Below are 22,180 nucleotides of genomic sequence, written 5' to 3' on the forward strand. Positions count from 1 at the left end.
CCAAGGACAATCCAGCCGATATGTTTACGAAGCCTCTTCCAGTTTACAAGTTCAAACAGTGTTTGGACTTGATTGGTATTCATTGTTGGTGATTTAGACCCATTGGGGCTTATGTGGAGAAGGTGGAGCAGTTTTACTATTGTCGATGGTGGAACTCAAAATTATGCCAAGGTGGAGATTTGTTGAACCGCAAGATTTGACCTTGTGTGGCAAAATTCTTCGTTCCACATCAGATGCTGCGTAAGGAAGTTTTCTTCTTTTCATCCCACATCAAACAATGGCAAGGAAAAGTCGGCTGCTGAAGGTTATAAATAAGGAAGCCTATTGAAGGAATTAATTGCACCACTCAAGAGAGTTATATGGGCTATTAACTTCTTGAGTCATCTAACCCATTTAGTCAAATATTTTAGGCTCTCTTGTATTGTGTTTAGGAATATTTCCTAAACCTTTTATAAGTGCCTTTTGGCCTAGGAACCACTTTCCTACGGCTTTTGTATTTCTTCTTCATAGTAGAAATATTGCTCCTCCCTCGCCCGTGGACGTAGGTCAATTTGACCGAACCACGTAAATCTTCTGTGTCTTTTATTTGCTTTATTATTTGTCTTTATTGGGTTGCCACAACCCTTTTATATGGTCGGTTTTACCGCCTAATTATTATATGGCTGGTATCTACCACCTATCTATTATATGGTCGGTTATACCGCCTACTTTATTTTAACTTGAGTTTGTCTATTTCCTGGGCCGATCCTAACAGGGGTAAAGATGTATGACTCCTTTTTAACTTCAAGTGGGATTTGACTAGAAATGTCATCATATTTGCAGGAAGGACGATGGCGTTCATGGTGTACTCTTGCACCACATGTGAGTTTCTTATATATCTAGACTTGGTTTCGAGGGCTTATGTTTAAGAACTTGTTTTTCTTTGTCTACAGGACCGCCAATGGACTGCCTTCAGTAACATTTGCTATTACAGCTAAAGAAACAGATGAAGTACGAGTCTCTGAGTGCCCTTGCTTTATTGTTTTTGGAGATGCTCGAGGCATTACAGCAAAAGAAATGTGGCATGAAATGAAAGAGGTTTGTTGATGTCCTTCTATCATTTGTATAGGAGTGCATTGTCTTGAGGGTTGACACACAGAAGAGTTATCCGTTGACCATAGTGTCTTGTTTCTATAATTCTGCTGCTATACAATATGAAGTATTGTTCGTAGATTGTATTCTGCTATGTGTCTATGGTAAATCTCACCAAGGACTATATCTTTTTTTTATTTTATTTTAAGTGGTAGGTCTTTAACCCAAATCCCCCTACTTGCAATCCCTCCCACCCTACTATCCAACCCAACCCCTCGCTCCCAACTTTTTCAGTTGTCTAGAATTAGGGCGGTTAGTGAAAACTCCAGCAACATTCTGGATTTTGTAAACACTACTACTTGGATCTGTCAGCTGGACATAGTTGCATTCCAAGTGTGGTAAGACTGAGATATACTTGAGACAGGCTTGTTTTATCAACCTCCTTAATTTTTCACGATGAGCCATTTATATTTTAAACTTCAGAAAAAGGTCCTCCTAACTGTATATATATATTACTTCTATGGTATTTTCCCCTTCACACTCAATTCTGTAGTTCTGTTGCATATTTATTTATCTATATGGTAGTTGAATTCTTTGGTTTGCAATGTAGAGACTGTTCTTCTTTTCTGAAAGTAGTTTCTTGCATCTTTAGTGATGCTCAAAGATATCTGCAAGTGCTGGGATTATAAACATTTGCTTTACTTGGGCTCGGATTCTTGTTTGTCTATCACCATCTTTAACAGGCTTTAGACTGCTTTATGTCTAATAGCATGGATCATTTGACTACCTCATTTTTGAAGAAATGTCAATGCCTTCAAAACCGGGTTCAATTGTTGGAGTAGCTATTGCAGCTTCCTTGAGTGTTCCAGCAGAAACAGTTTGCAGTGTCACATTTTCACTGGTATGCATGGTTCGAAGACTCGGCCGAGACCGCCGTCTCGGACTAGTCCGAGACGATACCGCGACCGAAACGTTCCGAGATACGTGACAGACCGAAACGTCACCGTAAAAGGTTGAAACGGCCGAGTCACACCGAGTCACTTCGAGTCATCCCGAGTCAACTTGAATTTTATTATTTTTACTAATTTTTTAATTATTTTTGTTTGTCATATTTTTTACAAATTTTAGAATATTAAATATTTTAAAAATTTGTGTCTCACCGAAACCGCAACCGATATGCCGAGACCGATGTGGAACGTTCTAGGTCGCGGCGCGACCGTGACCGCGACCGCGACTTTGAACCATGCTGGTATGGGACTGTCCTGAAGTGAACTTCTTAGGTGGAAGGACTTACCACAGGGCAGTAGTGAATGACACGTTTCTAATATTAGTGTTTTCACAAGCTAGCTTCTGTAGTTCTCACAACTCAGATGCGTACATACAGGCGGTATACAAAATATTATGGAGCTTCTGGAAATGCAGCATCTGCAATTGCACGTGATGCTATTATTGGTAATTTTCCAACTGATGCTGAAAGCTTTGTGACATTTTAGTTTTGTAAAACATACAAAAATATTTATATGGAAAAGACAGATGAAAATAGAATTAGCATGTATGCCCTTCTCATTCTCAATACTACTTATTAAACTACTAAGTTTGTTACTTTGCCCTTGAGTTATGAATCTTAGAGCATGAAAATTGGGAGTCGCAAATAGAAGCTTGGCAAAGGCCCATTCTTGAAGAAAAAATCCTTCCTGAATGGTAAGCTTTCATATTTTTGTTGCCTGTGTGTATCATGAAGCTCACTTTCAAGATGGTTCATTTCAGGTATCGTATCACTCTTTTCAATGAACTCTATTACCTTAATACAGGAGGATCAATTTGGACAAGTACATGGGGATAACAAATCTTTATGGTCTAGCGCTAAATTGATTTGGCTGAATGCTCTTAAATATATTTTGTTATACAGATGGATTACCAGCTGTGCATAGTTCATCTGCCACACAGGACAAAAGGTTTTCACTCGGTAGATCATTTTCAGATCTCAAAAACACCATCAGTCATTCCAATCAAAGTGACACTGCTACAAACATCCTAGCAAGAATGTGTTCAACATTTGAGGAGATTCATTCTGCTATGTCGTTGAATTCTGCCTCTGGAACAAATCTGCTTCAAAGCGGGGAGGAAAACGTTGGCCAGTTCCTCTATCTTGAAGGAATTGAGTATCACATGTGTAATGCCTATGATGTTCACTTTTATGCGTCATTTGCCTTACTTATGCTCTTCCCAAAACTTGAACTTAGCATCCAAAGAGACTTTGCTGCTGCAGTTTTGATGCATGACCCCAGTGATAAGAGACTTTTGCATGATGGAAGCTTGGTTTCAAGAAAAGTTCTTGGTGCTGTTCCTCATGATATTGGAATGAATGATCCATGGTTTGAAGTAAATGTCTTCAGCCTTCACAACACTGATAGGTGGAAAGATTTGAACCCAAAGTTTGTTCTGCAAGTTTATAGGGATGTGGTCGTAACTTGTGATAAAAAATTTGCCGAAGCTGTTTGGCCGTCAGTTTATGTTGCAATGGCTTATATGGATCAATTTGACAAGGATGGGGATGGGATGATTGAAAATGAAGGGTTTCCCGATCAGACATATGATACATGGTCTATGTCTGGAGTGAGTGCATACTGTGGTGGGCTATGGGTTGCTGCCCTGCAAGCTGCTTCAGCACTGGCTGGTGAAGTTGGTGACAAGGGTTCTGAGGACACTTTTGGTTCAAATTTCAGAAGGCAAAGAGAGTGTATGGAAAATTATGGAATGGATCGTACTTTGACTATGACAATAGTGGTTGCAGTGCCGGTTCTTCAATTCAAGCAGATCAGTTCGCTGGACAGTGGTAGGTTTCGTACATAAATTTTCTTCACATATTCTATATGCTGTGATTGATTGTCAAATGAATGTGTTTGGTTGTCGAGTGAAGAAGAGTTATGAAACAAGTATACTACTGTAATCTAGTGAAGGTTGTGAAGGGCATGAATACATAGTGTAAAATGTAAATTTTCATTCTGTATGTTAGTTGAAGATGAAGAAACTGCTTCTTTCATGAACAATCAACACCTAATTTGAGAAAAATTTTGGTAGGTATGCTCGTGCTTGTGGTCTATTACCTATAGTTGATGAAGAGAAAGCAAAAATTGCCCTAGAGACCATTTACAATTTCAATGTCTTAAGGGTAAAAGATGGAAGGATTGGAGCTCTTAACGGGATGCTGCCTAGTGGAGAACCAGACGTGTCTCACTACCAATCAAGGGAAATATGGAGTGGAGTTACATATGCTGTTGCTGCAGCCATGATGCAGGAAGATCTAATCGAGATGGCATTTAAAACAGCAGGTGGAGTCCATGAAGTTGCTTGGGCAAAAGAAGGTTTTGGGTGTGTTAACACCGTCATTTCTTCTCCCTTAACGATGAAAGTTCCTAGAATTTAGAAACTTCTGACTCTGTTTGTCTTCGTTTTTTTTTTTACCTCAAAATTGTCTTTCTTTCCGGTTCTGTACCCTGTCTCTAGCTTAAGTAAACTCTGACTTTTGTTTTTGAGAATACAACATTTTTCGTTGCCTTACAACCTCAATTGAAAAAACATTTCTGGGCAGCCTCAAAAGGCATTTTTTCCTTTTTTTTTTTGGCAGGTTTTTATATTTGTTATTGGCATTGGCATTTCATAAAATATTGGGCTTATTAGTTGTTGGATTAGCTGTTTTTGAAGGTGTTTTTAAAAAATTTTACTGTAGCAGAGTTTTTAGAAAATATTTTGAAAAATTTAAGAGTAGTAGAGTTTTTAAAATATATTTTGGGATATTTTTTAAACATTAAAAAAATTTAGACTATTTTTTAGAGTACCTTTTAGAGTAATTTTTAAAAATTTTTATAGTATTTGAAAAACAAAAGAGATTACAGAGGTGGTTTGAAGATGAACTATCTTTTGATGGAGGCATAACAATCTTGTTACTCTTCCAATGCTCACATTGTTTCTCAGAATGATATGTATCCTATATGCACCACAAACTTTACATACCACGGTGTGACATTCTCAACTTCAGGCAGATGCCTTAAATTTTGTGCATATTTGCCTTTATTTCTTGATGATGGCTTGGATAGATATTCCTTACCTAAGCTGCATTTAAGTATGTTAAGACATCACTTACACAAGAAGGGTATAGAGATATGGAAAATCTGTTTTGTTTGTTTCTGGATCTAGTACTTCTGATCCCTATCTAAATTTTGTTAAGCTTTATGTTGAAACTACACCACTTACATAGACGATTTTGGGACTGTGCTTGTCAATATATATTTCTCATGTACCATTTGAGTTAGAGTTTGTATACAAAAATCACAGAAGTACTGCATAAACAAAAAATCTGTTGTAGGCGATTAGTCGATTGTAAGCATTTGTAGGTAACTTCCGTTGTATGGTAGGTCCAAATGTGTTTTTTTTTTTTTCTTTTTGAGCAGTCCAAATGCGTTATCTCCATAAGTTTCTCTCTAGCTTTACTCCACAAATACTGAGGTGGAACTTCTTTTGGCTCATGTGTGAAGTTGCTTGTGCTCCTCGACAGCTTCTCTTTTCAAACACCAGAGGCTTGGAGCATAGATGGCAAGTACAGATCCCTGGGTTACATGCGGCCCCTGGCAATATGTGCAATGTGACAGGTTGTCGAAGCCTGTGCAATAATAAAAACCTACTCAAACTAAAAATAATTTCTGTAGATAGCGGTGAGCAGGGTCGAATCCACAGGGACTGGGAGTAATTATTTCTTTTCAAGTTCACAGTGACAAGGGGGTGTTTTTGTGCAGAGAGTGACAATCAAATAAATGCAAATAAAATCCAAGGAACTACTAAAAATTAAATAATAATTTACTAAACACAAATGAATGATAACTAAAGTTATAGCCAAGAAATAACTTCAGCAATGGTTCACCTAATTGATCATCGAAACAAAGGCAATTCCAATTATTTACCAATAAATAGGTTATAACTACCAAACAAGCGATGGCAGTCAACCCCTCCTTACTGTGTCGGTGATTAAGGTACGCCCGTTAATCACTGCTCTAATTGAGAAATAATCCTAGGTACGCCCATAAGATTTAATTTCCTAATTGCCTTACATATTAGAGGAGCCCTATTCTAACCAAATAAAGCACTACTAGGGTTATTTTAGATTAGCCCATGTATTCCCCTGACACAAACCCAATCATGCCAATTATCACTATTTTGAGACAATTAAACAATTACGGATTTAACGTCCCAATTGACAATAGATTATCAAATTAACTAATTATCCGGATCCAAAACAATCAATTAATTAAACAATCATAAGCACTGCAACCAAGGTATATGCGAATACCAATAAATAGAGAAAAAGATAAAATTAAATCGATCTCACAATTTTTTAGGTGAATCAAAGCATCCGTTGTCCCTTGAGTAGGGTGAGGAAATTAGTTCATAGTTGATGAACAAAATCCACAAGAAATTGAAGCAAAAGCTGCGGCCATCAATTCGGAAGTTGGGTGAATTCAATTCGTCTATTCAATGAAGAAAGAAAGCTACAAAAGGTAATTCATAGTTTTCCTTCGGTCTGGACATCCGCAGGAAGCAAACCACTAAAAGACGAAAAAGGAAAAGTCAAAAAGAAAACAAGCCTAAGCTACTGAACGGAAAGTTCCCTTTCAATTTCTATCTAAATCCTATTCTAATGCTCTCCTTGCGCGGCGGCCCCCTTGCGGAGAGGACGAAGCCTCTGGAGGAAGAAGAAGCAGAGGACCCCTGCGGCGCTCCAGCCCTCCAGTAAAATAGAAGCCTCTGCCCTGCTCTCTTCTTTTGAAATTACCAAAATGGGCAAAAGTCTTCCTTTGCCAATAATACCCCTGGGATAAGCTCTGTTATTTGGGCTCTTTTCTTGTTAAATTGTCACTTGTTATCATATTTTCGTTCTACTCCCTGAAATAAATGCAAAATATCAAAAGTGAGTAGAATCTAGCAATTAATCCACAATAGATCAGATAATAGGGAAAATTAATAATAAAATAAATGACAAAATTGCAACCTATCAATTCCCCCCACACCTAAACCATGCTTGTCCTCAAGCATGAGAACAGCAAACAAGTACCAATATTTGATAGTGACTATTGCTCTATCTCACAAATTGCCAAGATACCAAGAAAAACAATAATCAAGTATCAGTGATTAAGATCCAAGAAATATCACTTTGGTTAGCTTCTAAACCACAAACTCCTCTAATTTCATATTAACTAATTTAAGAAAAATGAATGACACACAACATTTATCACCAAATGGTCCAACTATTAACCAAAATCTCAACATTAAATCCACAAATCGGCAAGCAGACTTTTATTATACACTAACACAAACTTCACTTTTTTTTCATATTTTTCTATTTTTCTGTTTTTTTTTATTCTTTTTTTTTCAATAGTAACAAAAGACTTAGTCGCTAGCCATTTGAGCCTTTTGACGCGAACTCCAACATTGGCCAGATGAAGGAGCCCGGTTACTCAGCTTCTATCGCCACGTGACCACGTACTCATAGCAATTACTACTTTTTGACGCGAGAATCGACACTTTTGGTGAAGATCCCCGGTTACTCGGTAGTAAATACTAGCGGAGTACAGTCAACTCTTATTCACAGCCAAATAATATCAAAAATTCAAAATAACACAAAAATCAAAAGAAAACTTGCATCAGTTAGCCTCATTTTCAAACATGGAGAACTAAAGTTAATAACCGGACCAATTCACATGAAAATGCCAATAATCATTCCCTATGCCTAGGAAAGTTAACAAAAAATTATAAGAGTAAAACAATGATCGATATTCACCAAAGAGATGTTTTTGGATTCAACCACATGAACTTAATACTCTTTTATTATTAAAACTTAGAAAAAGTAGAAATAGAGGCAATAATCCAACATCAAACTTGGCATCCCATACGAGCTAATCACTAAAAAAAAGAAAAAGAAAATGAACGAAAGACACTAGTACCATAACTGCTCCCCCCACACCTAAATCCTACATTGTCCTCAATGGAGCTAATAAAGTAATTAAAGCGAAGAGAACAATGAAACTTCCCTGTTGAACAGCTAAGGGATAGGAGGGAACAGTGGAGGGAAGCCGAGTTCTGAGACATCCTTGCCACTTGGCGGGTGATGTTCGTCACTCTCTCAACTACGTGATGAATCTGAGCTCGCAAGTGGTGCGACTTAACATCAGAGGCCATCGGTGGGGGGGGCGCAGAAGAAGAGGGCTCGGGTCTTACCATTTTCTCCAAATGTCATTTCAATCAACAAGAGACAAAAATTGCCCACAGATAATGTAAACAGCAAATTCAAAACAATAACAATTTAATAGCCACCGGTGCCTCCCAAATATCAATAGAGAGTGACACAACTTGCCCACCCTAAATATCTCCAATTGCACAAGAACAACCCAGTCACACATGCCCAGCAGTCAATCAAGTATCCAACCAAGTAGAACTGACACATGCAAGGGGAAATATTCCAACCAGTATCATTAGTGCAAAACATAGTCCAAAATCAATGAAATTGCTATAGTAGAGTAGAGCAGTAGTAAAGCAATAGCCCCAAGTATTAATCTAGTCACAAGAAAGATTCTAAACCTCTAAAGAAGAGCAATAGGCGACTAGAATTCCAATGAATAGAGCAAGTAGAGGAACCGTAGGTGGGAACCCAGTCCACCGAAGTCAATAAACAAACCCAAGAAACAAATAAGTCCGCAAATGAGTCAACAAATTGCACAAATGATCAGACCAAAATCACAGACACTGTTCCTCCAAATCAGCAATATAAACCAACATCCAAAATGTCCTCAAAAACTCGATTAAAAACTACCAATGCCAACAAGGAATGCAGTTGCCGAATTAAATCAACCAAAATTTCAACAAGCACAACACTGGCCGAGATTCTTCCCAAAATATCACAGACAATTGTTAAAATTCCAGCCCACCCAAGAACTTCAACAATTGCACCCAAAAGCTCAACAATTGCCCCCAGCAGTCAACAAGTCAACAAGTCAGGCAACAGTAGTGCAGTGATTCGGCAATAACGACTCAATATATACCCTCAACTGGCAATCAGGCATCTACCCACAAAAGCAAGTGAAATTATCTCAACGACCTAATGGTTCAAAACACAGAATTCACTTCCACCCAATGAAATAGTTGAAGTCACTAAGATGAACACGTTAGTTAACCGTCACAGAAAATTCTAACAAGCAAACCAGCTCCTAACAGGGCAAATTAAGCAGCACAAGCTCCTGATTCAATAGGCAATGTTAGAAATAACTCAACCAGAATCCCAAAAGAAACCTCAACGAACTTAGTAGTTGAAAGCAAGGGTCAGAATATTTCTCAACAATTCAATTAGATGCACCCAACTGGAGGAAGCATAGAAACTTCCCAATTTAACAAACAAGTGCAATATTTCAACTTACCCAAAATTTCAACAAATGGCTCCAGTTGCCCAGTCAAAATCTTAATTCAAAATCAGCAATTTCAATGAAAACGGCTTAGATATTGGACACTACAAACGCAGCCAACCAGATAGAGGTACCAAATCAATGTCCAATTACTCCACCAGTACCACAGGTATAGCAAAATAGCACAATAATACGACGAAAAATAGCACAATTGCTAGCACTGGTGCACTGCACAGTTAAGGCAGAAAATCCAATTGCCACTCCAATCTACTGACAAACCCCCAAGTGAATCCAATACATACCAAAATTTGGGGATTTAGTAGCAAATACCTTTCCCAGTGGCCGAATGAAGAAACTGGGGCGGTAGTGGCTAAGAAAAAGAGGCGTTGTGTAGGACGCGAGAGAAAGGTGGCGTCCGTGGGCTGGAGCTGTGAGGGAGCGCGACTACGCGTGGGCATGGGCGGCGGCGCGCGATTACAGCAGCGACGGCGTTGGCTTGGGCAAAGCGCGCGACAGTGAAGAAGAGCTGGTGGAGCGTGCGGTCGGAGCTGGGTGGCGTGCGGAGGGATCGCGGCTGAAAGAAGAGCTACGGGGTGGCCTGCGCGTGGTTGGTGAGCGGCGGCGGCGCACGAGCTGGTCGTCGCTGGCGGAGGCGCGAGATAGGTGCTGCCTCTGGTGCTGCTGGCGGTAGCTCGCGGTGGAGGCGTTGAGGGGCGGCGGCGGCAACGCTCCTCGTGCTCGCGATGGATCGATGGCGAAGAGGAAGCTGGTGAGGGGGTAGCCGCGGCTGGGGTGGGTTGAGGGAGGAGGCGGCGGAGAAGAAAGAAGAAAGAAAAAAGAAGAAGAAGAAGAAGAAAGAAAAGAAAGAATAGGGAAGAAAGAAAAAGAAAAAGAAAATAGTATTTGTGTTTTTTTTTTCCTTTTCCATTTTTTTCTCTTTTTAGAAAATTTTTTTTTTACAGGAAGACTCTCCCCCCCCCCTTTTTTTTAAATTACTAAAAAAAAATTTTTTTTTTTTAAAAATTTTGTTTATATATATAACTTTTTTTTTATTGACAAAATTTATTTTTGAAATTCAAAAGTAGAGATTAACAAAAAATCAATAATCGTTCTTGAGCTTTTTGAATACTTACCTTTCCCGTGAACATGACGCGGGCACGTCATGAAGGCACGGAATCTGGAGCTCTCCATATGACATGACGCGGGCATGTCATGAGGGCAGGAACCCCTTCTGACGATTCTGACCGTGAGCTCTCCAGACGTCATGACGCGGGCGCGTCATGACAGAAAGACACCTACAAATCATCAAAAACGAAAATTGAAACCCGAAATCAGTCAAATTCAAGGAAAACATATTTAAACTATCACACGAAATCAAAACAAACAATTAAAAGGAATAATTGGGTTGCCTCCCAATGAGCGCCTTTCTTTAATGTCTTTGGCTAGACATTATCATGTTTTGCTCATGGAGGATAAAATCTTGTAGCTCGCTTCAATGCTTTATCTTCAATGTGATCCTGGTAACCCTCATAGATGGAGTAATCTTTGAACACACGAGCTACGGTCTTCCATGGACTAGTTGATGGCGCCAAATAATCAAACAGTGATCTCAATTCTTGATCCACTCCTTCATCAAGAGCACTCAATGGTTCAAGATATTTGACCATAGCTACTCTTAACTTATTTCTGCCATGAGACTCAAAAACTTCCGGTATAACAAAGTCAATCTCATTAACAGAAATCATGGAGTAAGAGTTAAGAAAATGCGAGTTAGGGAATGGAGGTGGTGTCACCACACTTGATGATTCTTCACTGGATTCTTTCACTTGAATGGGTTGCGGTTGGGGTTCCATTTCTTCCTTTCGGCTTCTTTTTCAACTGCATCTGTAGATTTCTCATTTTGACACTCTTGCGTCTCCTCATCACTAGTCAAGCAAATTGCACTCTCATTTTCTTCTAGATCAACAATGGTTTTCGAGGGCAATTCTTCCATTTGAGAAACCCATCGATTTATTCTGGATGTCAATAGACATAGTTGATCTGCCAGATAACTCATTGCATCCTTCATCATCTCATTCCTCATTTGTGTCTCCTGTTGGAATTGGTATGTATTAGTAGCTATTGGTTCAACTATTTTTTCAAGAGACATACCTGACATAGATGACGATTCTTGAGACTCATACTGCTGAAAATTCATTGGCCCCGTTGTATAATTATAATTGGAGTTATCCCACCATCTTTGATCATACCCGTTTGGATTAGGGTTATACCACGTTTGAGACCAGGGTGAAAAATCTCCGTAATTATTGAATGGCACACTCAGATTATCTTGATATTCGGGGTACATACCGGTTGAATGATCCCTGGCATAACAAATTTTACATGTTGCAGCAACCATTCTTTCTCTAATAGAGTTTAGTGCCTCTGAATATGCAGACTTAGCAAAAAAACTAGTCTCATCGCCTTCCCCGGAAGTAAAATCCATTATATCACCAAAATACGGAGTGTTAGAAGCCATAAGCTATATAAAAAAAAAGAAAAATAAATTAAAATAAAAACAAGGTGAACTCAAAAAGAAACAAATTAATCTGACACCAGTTCTCGGCAACGGCGCCAAAAATTGACAGGTTGTCGAAGCCTATGCAATAATAAAAACCTATTCAAACTAAAAATAATTTCTGTAGATAGCGGTGAGTAGGGTCGAATCCACAGGGATTGGGAGTAATTATTTCTTTTCAAGTTCACAGTGACAAGGGGATGTTTTTGTGCAGAGAGTGACAATCAAATGAATGCAAATAAAATCCAAGGAACTACTAAAAATTAAATAATAATTTACTAAACACAAATGAATGATAACTAAAGTTATAGCCAAGAAATAACTTCAGCAATGGTTCACCTAATTGATCATCGAAACAAAGGCAATTCCAATTATTTACCAATAAATAGGTTATAACTACCAAACAAACGATGGCAGTCAACCCCTCCTTACTGTGTCGGTGATTAAGATACGCCCGTTAATCACTGCTCTAATTGAGAAATAATCCTAGGTACGCCCATAAGATTTAATTTCCTAACTGCCTTACATATTAGAGGAGCCCTATTCTAACCAAATAACGCACTACTAGGGTTATTTTAGATTAGTCCACGTATTCCCCTGACACAAACCCAATCATGCCAGTTATCACTATTTTGAGACAATTAAACAATTACGGATTTAACGTCCCAATTGACAATAGATTATCAAATTAACTAATTATCCGGATCCAAAACAATCAATTAATTAAACAATCATAAGCACTGCAACCAAGGAATATGCGAATACCAATAAATAGAGAAAAAGATAAAATTAAATCGATCTCACAATTTTTTAGGTGAATCAAAGCATCCGTTGTCCCTTGACTATGGTGAGAAAATTAGTTCATAGTTGATGAACAAAATCCACAAGAAATTGAAGCAAAAGCTGCGGCCATCAATTCGGAAGTTGGGTGAATTCAATTCGTCTATTCAATGAAGAAAGAAAGCTACAAAAGGTAATTCATAGTTTTCCTTCGGTCTGGACATCCGCAGGAAGCAAACCACTAAAAGACGAAAAAGGAAAAGTCAAAAAGAAAACAAGCCTAAGCTACTGAACGGAAAGTTCCCTTTCAATTTCTATCTAAATCCTATTCTAATGCTCTCCTTGCGAGGCGGCTCCCTTGCGGAGAGGACGAAGCCTCTGGAGGAAGAAGAAGCAGAGGACCCCTGCGACGCTCCAGCCCTCCAGTAAAATAGAAGCCTCTGCCCTGCTCTCTTCTTTTGAAATTACCAAAATGGGCAAAAGTCTTCCTTTGCCAATAATACCCCTGGGATAAGCTCTGTTATTTGGGCTCTTTTCTTGTTAAATTGTCACTTATTATCATGTTTTCGTTCTACTCCCTAAAATAAATGCAAAATATCAAAAGTGAGTAGAATCTAGCAATTAATCCACAATAGATCAGATAATAGGGAAAATTAATAATAAAATAAATGACAAAATTGCAACCTATCAATTCCCCCCACACCTAAACCATGCTTGTCCTCAAGCATGAGAACAGCAAACAAGTACCAATATTTGATAGTGACTATTGCTCTATCTCACAAATTGCCAAGATACCAAGAAAAACAATAATCAAGTATCAGTGATTAAGATCCAAGAAATATCACTTTGGTTAGCTTCTAAACCACAAACTCCTCTAATTTCAGATTAACTAATTTAAGAAAAAGGAATGACACACAACATTTATCACCAAATGGTCCAACTATTAACCAAAATCTCAACATTAAATCCACAAATCGGCAAGCTGACTTTTATTATACACTAACACAAACTTCACTTTTTTTCATATTTTTCTATTTTTCTGTTTTTTTTTATTCTTTTTTTTTCAATAGTAACAAAAGACTTAGTCGCTAGCCATTTGAGCCTTTTGACGCGAACTCCAACATTGGCCAGATGAAGGAGCCCGGTTACTCAGCTTCTATCGCCACGTGACCACGTACTCATAGCAATTACTACTTTTTGACGCGAGAATCGACACTTTTGGTGAAGATCCCCGGTTACTCGGTAGTAACTACTAGCGGAGTACAGTCAACTCTTATTCACAGCCAAATAATACCAAAAATTCAAAATAACACAAAAATCAAAAGAAAACTTGCATCAGTTAGCCTCATTTTCAAACATGGAGAACTAAAGTTAATAACCGGACCAATTCACATGAAAATGCCAATAATCATTCCCTATGCTTAAGAAAGTTAACAAAAAATTATAAGAGTAAAACAATCATCGATATTCACCAAAGAGATGTTTTTGGATTCAACCACAGGAACTTGATACTCTTTTATTATTAAAACTTGGCAAAAGTAGAAATAGAGGCAATAATCCAACATCAAACTTGGCATCCCATACGAGCTAATCACCAAAAAACAAGAAAAAGAAAATGAACGAAAGACACTAGCACCATAACTGCTCCCCCCACACCTAAATCCTACATTGTTCTCAATGGAGGTAATAAAGTAATTAAAGCGAAGAGAACAATGAAACTTCCCTGTTGAACAGCTAAGGGATAGGAGGGAACAGTGGAGGGAAGCCGAGTTCTGAGACATCCTTGCCACTTGGCGGGTGATGTTCGTCACTCTCTCAACTACGTGATGAATCTGAGCTCGCAAGTGGTGCGACTTAACATCAGAGGCCATCGGTGGGGGGGGCGCAGAAGAAGAGGGCTCGGGTCTTACCATTTTCTCCAAATGTCATTTCAATCAACAAGAGACAAAAATTGCCCACAGATAATGTAAACAGCAAATTCAAAGCAATAACAATTTAATAGCCACCGGTGCCTCCCAAATATCAATAGAGAGTGACACAACTTGCCCACCCTAAATATCTCCAATTGCACAAGAACAACCCAGTCACACATGCCCAGCAGTCAATCAAGTATCCAACCAAGTAGAACTGACACATGCAAGGGGAAATATTCCAACCAGTATCATTAGTGCAAAACATAGTCCAAAATCAATGAAATTGCTATAGTAGAGTAGAGCAGTAGTAAAGCAATAGCCCCAAGTATTAATCTAGTCACAAGAAAGATTCTAAACCTCTAAAGAAGAGCAATAGGCGACTAGAATTCCAATGAATAGAGCAAGTAGAGGAACCGTAGGTGGGAACCCAGTCCACCGAAGTCAATAAACAAACCCAAGAAACAAATAAGTCCGCAAATGAGTCAGCAAATTGCACAAATGATCAGACCAAAATCACAGACACTGTTCCTCCAAATCAGCAATATAAACCAACATCCAAAATGTCCTCAAAAACTCGATTAAAAACTACCAATGCCAACAAGGAATGCAGTTGCCGAATTAAATCAACCAAAATTTCAACAAGCACAACACTGGTCGAGATTCTTCCCAAAATATCACAGACAATTGTTAAAATTCCAGCCCATCCAAGAACTTCAACAATTGCACCCAAAAGCTCAACAATTGCCCCCAGCAGTCAACAAGTCAACAAGTCAGGCAACAGTAGTGCAGTGATTCGGCAATAACGACTCAATATATACCCTCAACTGGCAATCAGGCATCTACCCACAAAAGCAAGTGAAATTATCTCAACGACCTAATGGTTCAAAACACAGAATTCACTTCCACCCAACGAAATAGTTGAAGTCACTAAGATGAACACGTTAGTTAACCGTCACAGAAAATTCTAACAAGCAAACCAGCTCCTAACAGGGCAAATTAAGCAGCACAAGCTCCTGATTCAATAGGCAATATTAGAAATAACTCAACCAGAATCCCAAAAGAAACCTCAACGAACTTAGTAGTTGAAAGCAATGGTCAGAATATTTCTCAGCAATTCAATTAGATGCACCCAACTGGAGGAAGCATAGAAACTTCCCAATTTAACAAACAAGTGCAATATTTCAACTTACCCAAAATTTCAACAAATGGCTCCAGTTGCCCAGTCAAAATCTTAATTCAAAATCAGCAATTTCAATGAAAACGGCTTAGATATTGGACACTACAAACGCAGCCAACCAGATAGAGGTACCAAATCAATGTCCAGTTACTCCACCAGTACCACAGGTATAGCAAAATAGCACAATAATACGACGGAAAATAGCACAATTGCTAGCACTGGTGCACTGCACAGTTAAGGCAGAAAATCCAATTGCCACTCCAATCTACTGACAAACCCCCAAGTGAATCCAATACATACCAAAATTTGGGGATTTAGTAGCAAATACCTCTCCCAGTGGCCGAATGAAGAAACTGGGGCGGTAGTGGCTAAGAAAAAGACGCTGTGTAGGACGCGAGAGAAAGGCGGCGTCCGTGGGCTGGAGCTGTGAGGGAGCGCGACTACGCGTGGGCATGGGCGGCGGCGCGCGATTACAGCAGCGACGGCGTCGGCTTGGGCAAAGCGCGCGACAGTGAAGGAGAGCTGGTGGAGCGTGCGGTCGGAGCTGGGTGGCGTGCGGAGGGATCGCGGCTAAAAGAAGAGCTGCGGGGTGGCCTGCGCGTGGTTGGTGAGCGGCGGCGGCGCACGAGCTGGTCGTCGCTGGCGGAGGCGCGAGATGGGTGCTGCCTCTGGTGCTGCTGGCGGTAGCTCGCGGTGGAGGCGTTGAGGGGCAGCGGCGGCAACGCTCCTCGTGCCCGCGATGGATCGATGGCGAAGAGGAAGCTGTGAGGGGGTAGCCGCGGCTGGGGTGGGTTGAGGGAGGAGGCGGCGGAGAAGAAAGAAGAAAGAAGAAAGAAGAAAGAAGAAGAAGAAGAAGAAAGAAAAGAAAGAATAGGGAAGAAAGAAAAAGAAAAAGAGAATAGTATTTGTGTGTTTTTTTTTTCCTTTTCCATTTTTTTCTCTTTTTAGAAAATTTTTTTTTTTACAGGAAGACTCTCCCCCCCCCCCTTTTTTTTTAAATTACTAAAAAAAAAAATTTTTTTTAAAAATTTTTTATATATATATAACTTTTTTTTTTATTGACAAAATTTATTTTTGAAATTCAAAATTAGAGATTAACAGAAAATCAATAATCGTTCTTGAGCTTTTTGAATACTTACCTTTCCCGTGAACATGACGCGGGCACGTCATGAAGGCACGGAATCTGGAGCTCTCCATATGACATGACGCGGGCATGTCATGAGGGCAGGAACCCCTTCTGACGATTCTGACCGTGAGCTCTCCATATGACATGACGCGGGCGCGTCATGACAGAAAGACACCTACAAATTATCAAAAACGAAAATTGAAACCCGAAATCAGTCAAATTCAAGGAAAATATATTTAAACTATCACACGAAATCAAAACAAACAATTAAAAGGAATAATTGGGTTGCCTCCCAATGAGCGCCTTTCTTTAATGCCTTTGGCTAGACATTATCATGTTTTGCTCATGGAGGATAAAATCTTGTAACTCGCTTCAATGCTTTATCTTCAATGTGATCCTGGTAACCCTCATAGATGGAGTAATTTTTGAACACACGAGCTACGGTCTTCCATGGACTAGTTGATGGCGCCAAATAATCAAGCAGTGATCTCAATTCTTCATCCACTCCTTCATCAAGAGCACTCAACGGTTCAAGATATTTGACCATAGCTACTCTTAACTTATTTCTGCCATGAGACTCAAAAACTTCCGGTATAACAAAGTCAATCTCATTAACAGAAATCATGGAGTAAGAGTTTAGAAAATGCGAGTTGGGGAATGGAGGTGGTATCACCACATTTGATGATTCTTCACTGGATTCTTTCACTTGAATGGGTTGCGGTTGGGGTTCCATTTCTTCCTTTTCGGCTTCTTTTTCAACTGCATCTGTAGATTTCTCATTTTGACACTCTTGCGTCTCCTCATCACTAGTCAAGCAAATTGCACTCTCATTTTCTTCTAGATCAACAATGGTTTTCGAGGGCAATTCTTCCATTTGAGAAACCCATCGATTTATTCTGGATGTCAATAGACATAGTTGATCTGCCAGATAACTCATTGCATCCTTCATCATCTCATTCCTCATTTGTGTCTCCTGTTGGAATTGGTATGTATTAGTAGCTATTGGTTCAACTATTTTTTCAAGAGACATACCTGACATAGATGACGATTCTTGAGACTCATACTGCTGAAAATTCATTGGCCCCGTTGTATAATTATAATTGGAGTTATCCCACCATCTTTGATCATACCCGTTTGGATTAGGGTTATACCACGTTTGAGACCAGGGTGAAAAATCTCCGTAATTATTGAATGGGACACTCAGATTATCTTGATATTCGGGGTACATACCGGTTGAATGATCCCTGGCATAACAAATTTTACATGTTGCAGCAGCCATTCTTTCTCTAATAGAGTTTAGTGCCTCTGAATATGCAGACTTAGCAAAAAAACTAGTCTCATCGCCTTCCCCGGAAGCAAAATCCTTTATATCACCAAAATACGGAGTGTTAGAAGCCATAAGCTATATAAAAAAAAAAAGAAAAATAAATTAAAAATAAAAATAAGGTGAACTCAAAAAGAAACAAATTAATCTGACACCAGTCCTCGGCAACGGCGCCAAAAATTGACAGGTTGTCGAAGCCTGTGCAGTAATAAAAATCTACTCAAACTAAAAATAATTTCTGTAGATAGCGGTGAGCAGGGTCGAATCCACAGGGACTGGGAGTAATTATTTCTTTTCAAGTTCACAGTAACAAGGGGGTGTTTTTGTGCAGAGAGTGACAATCAAATAAATGCAAATAAAATCCAAGGAACTACTAAAAATTAAATAATAATTTACTAAACACAATGAATGATAACTAAAGTTATAGCCAAGAAATAACTTCAGCAATGGTTCACCTAATTGATCATCGAAACAAAGGCAATTCCAATTATTTACCAATAAATAGGTTATAACTACCAAACAAGCGATGGCAGTCAACCCCTCCTTACTGTGTCGGTGATTAAGGTACGCCCGTTAATCACTGCTCTAATTGAGAAATAATCCTAGGTACGCCCATAAGATTTAATTTCCTAATTGCCTTACATATTAGAGGAGCCCTATTCTAACCAAATAACGCACTACTAGAGTTATTTTAGATTAGCCCACGTATTCCCCTGACACAAACCCAATCATGCCAGTTATCACTATTTTGAGACAATTAAACAATTACGGATTTAACGTCCCAATTGACAATAGATTATCAAATTAACTAATTATCCGGATCCAAAACAATCAATTAATTAAACAATCATAAGCACTGCAACCAAGGAATATGCGAATACTAATAAATAGAGAAAAAGATAAAATTAAATCGATCTCACAATTTTTTACGTGAATCAAAGCATCCGTTGTCCCTTGACTAGGGTGAGGAAATTAGTTTATAGTTGATGAACAAAATCCACAAGAAATTGAAGCAAAAGCTGCGGCCATCAATTCGGAAGTTGGGTGAATTCAATTCGTCTATTCAATGAAGAAAGAAAGCTACAAAAGGTAATTCATAGTTTTCCTTCGGTCTGGACATCCGCAGGAAGCAAACCACTAAAAGACGAAAAAGGAAAAGTCAAAAAGAAAACAAGCCTAAGCTACTGAACGGAAAGTTCCCTTTCAATTTCTATCTAAATCCTATTCTAATGCTCTCCTTGCGCGGCGGCCCCCTTGTGGAGAGGACGAAGCCTCTGGAGGAAGAAGAAGCAGAGGACCCCTGCGGCGCTCCAGCCCTCCAGTAAAATAGAAGCCTCTGCCCTGCTCTCTTCTTTTGAAATTACCAAAATGGGCAAAAGTCTTCCTTTGCCAATAATACCCCTGGGATAAGCTCTGTTATTTGAGCTCTTTTCTTGTTAAATTGTCACTTGTTATCATATTTTCGTTCTACTCCCTGAAATAAATGCAAAATATCAAAAGTGAGTAGAATCTAGCAATTAATCCACAATAGGTCAGATAATAGGAAAAATTAATAATAAAATAAATGATAAAATTATAACCTATCACAATGCAATGGGCATTGATGGAGCAGCCAAGACTTCCCAAAAAGGAGATGAAGCTAGAGGTTACGGAAGCAAGCTTGTTAAAGGAGCATGATGGTTTTTCACGAGTTGCACATGTTCTCAAGTTAGCAGAAGAGCAGGATAAGAGAAGTCTTTTACAGATCATTTTCGATTATGTATGTAAAAGAATGTTAGCAAAACTATAAAAATGTAGAATGATGAATGGATCGTCCTGTCTAGGTGAGATTTATTGATGATACGATATTTGTATATATACTTGTCCAATGTTCAGCATACAATTTCCAGAGTTTCAATTCTGTGTGAGCAAATTATTTACTAGGAACCAAAGAGAAAGGTCCCTCAAGCACTACTGGTGATAGAAATTTACTGATACGAGGCTCATAATGCTCAACATAGTTCAACATTTAAACAGAGGATGACAGAAAACATGTAAGAATCTTTATATTCCAGAAACATACTCACTGCTATGCTGTTATGAGGAAATTTCACAGGAAATGGTATTGCAGTTAAGGTAAAGATTTTCCAGAGTGTACTCTGCAATAAGGGAGAACTCTTAAGCCTACCAAATAAGGGAGAACTCTAAGAATTGTTGACTAAAGTACCAGCAGGTTTCTAAAGTTTTAAGAACTGTTACGTCCCATGTTAAGTTTTTGGACCAATGTTGATAACTTTAGTTTCTGTTGATTTGATTTAAGTAGTTGAGGTTCTATTATTGTTGAGAAACTTGTAAGTTTTAATTTTGAGTGAATTTTATAAGTCACAATAAAGATGTATTGTATTGGTGGAAGTAAGGACTCTCATGCTTGACTCCAAACTTATCGATTACGGGTTTGGGCGTGACATTATACTAGCTATCTCGGATACATGACGTATATGTAAAACTTAGAATTCAAATTAAAAGTAAGATTAGTCGTCATTATCTATAGTATACACAGTTATCTCTCGTTTGGTACGCAAGAATCGCCTAGAATAGAAAGGTCTTTCCAACTTATTCATTCCATTTTCCTGTCAAGTATAGATCTTTTGAGTTGGAATTCCTGGAAAACTCATCCCAACTTTTTCATAAAAATTTCATTCGTCATAAAATTCTAAGAAAAGCTCTTTCCTCCTTTATCCTAGAACGTCCAAAATTATTGTAGTCAAATTTATCCTCATAGATCTCTTTGTTTTATTAACAATTAGTAGGCTTTTTGTTAGTTTAATTAATAATTGACCATAATTACAAACTATTCCAGTTATTTTTAAAATATTTTTTCTTTGCTAATTTTAAGATATTATTCTTTAAACTTCTATGCAAATATGTAAGGATTCCTTTTTGGCACTTGACATAAATGGTAAAAACTAATAAATAGAGAATATGAATGTTTAACTTCACGTAATTTAATTTTTTGTAAGCTAGTGATTACATTGTTATTTAAAATCCAAAAATGATATAATATTATAATCAAATGATTTCAATAAGTACATATGCCATTCATAATGTACAAAAAAAAAAAAAAAAAAAAAAGAGTCAATGTTCCTCATATAAAGTAGGGAAAATCGTTCAAAATGTCTCTCACATTTTGCAAAATAAAAGATTTCTGGGTAATTAAGTCAATTTTATACATATTTATTCCATTTTGACATCTAAAAATTGATTGTACCAGATACTGGAAATGGGATGAACATTTGATTCTAACATGCATACCAGACATTAGAATGAAATTTTTTTTTTCCCATATCGTTCTAACTAGAAAAGCATTTTGAGTGGAAAGACTTTTCCATTCTGGGCATTCCGTAATCCGTATACCAAACAAGGGTAAGAAAAGATTGATCCATTAAAAATCAATCATGCGGTAAGGAGATTAGATAATGATAGATTTGAAAAAATTAATGGCTACGACTGGTATGTAATTGTGAAAATCACAACATCTACCAAATCCTTATATTCCAGTTCACAATTTTACAATGTCAGTTTCTTGATGGGTAATAACTAAATCCTATCTTTATACTTTTTAGTGTTAAAGCTACATGCAGCAAATTAAAGCTCAACTTTGCATTTTTTTTTCTTTTTTCTTTTGCTACACTAATTTTGATATTCAGTACTTATTTGAGACACACATGTAGAGTGTGCGTTAAGCATTAGCAAGAATAAGATTTGTATAAATATATCAGTCATTTTTTGAGATTCGGTAAATCTAA

General features: G+C 38.2%; 1 pseudogene; it reads left to right on the plus strand.

Moving 5' to 3' along the window:
• Positions 1-20,184, plus strand: part of LOC113693353 (uncharacterized) — a 112,384-nt pseudogene extending 92,200 nt beyond the window's left edge.
• The last annotated feature ends 1,996 nt before the right edge of the window (positions 20,185-22,180 follow it).

Source organism: Coffea arabica, chromosome 6c (assembly GCF_036785885.1).
Source record: "Coffea arabica cultivar ET-39 chromosome 6c, Coffea Arabica ET-39 HiFi, whole genome shotgun sequence".
Lineage (NCBI taxonomy): Eukaryota > Viridiplantae > Streptophyta > Magnoliopsida > Gentianales > Rubiaceae > Coffea > Coffea arabica.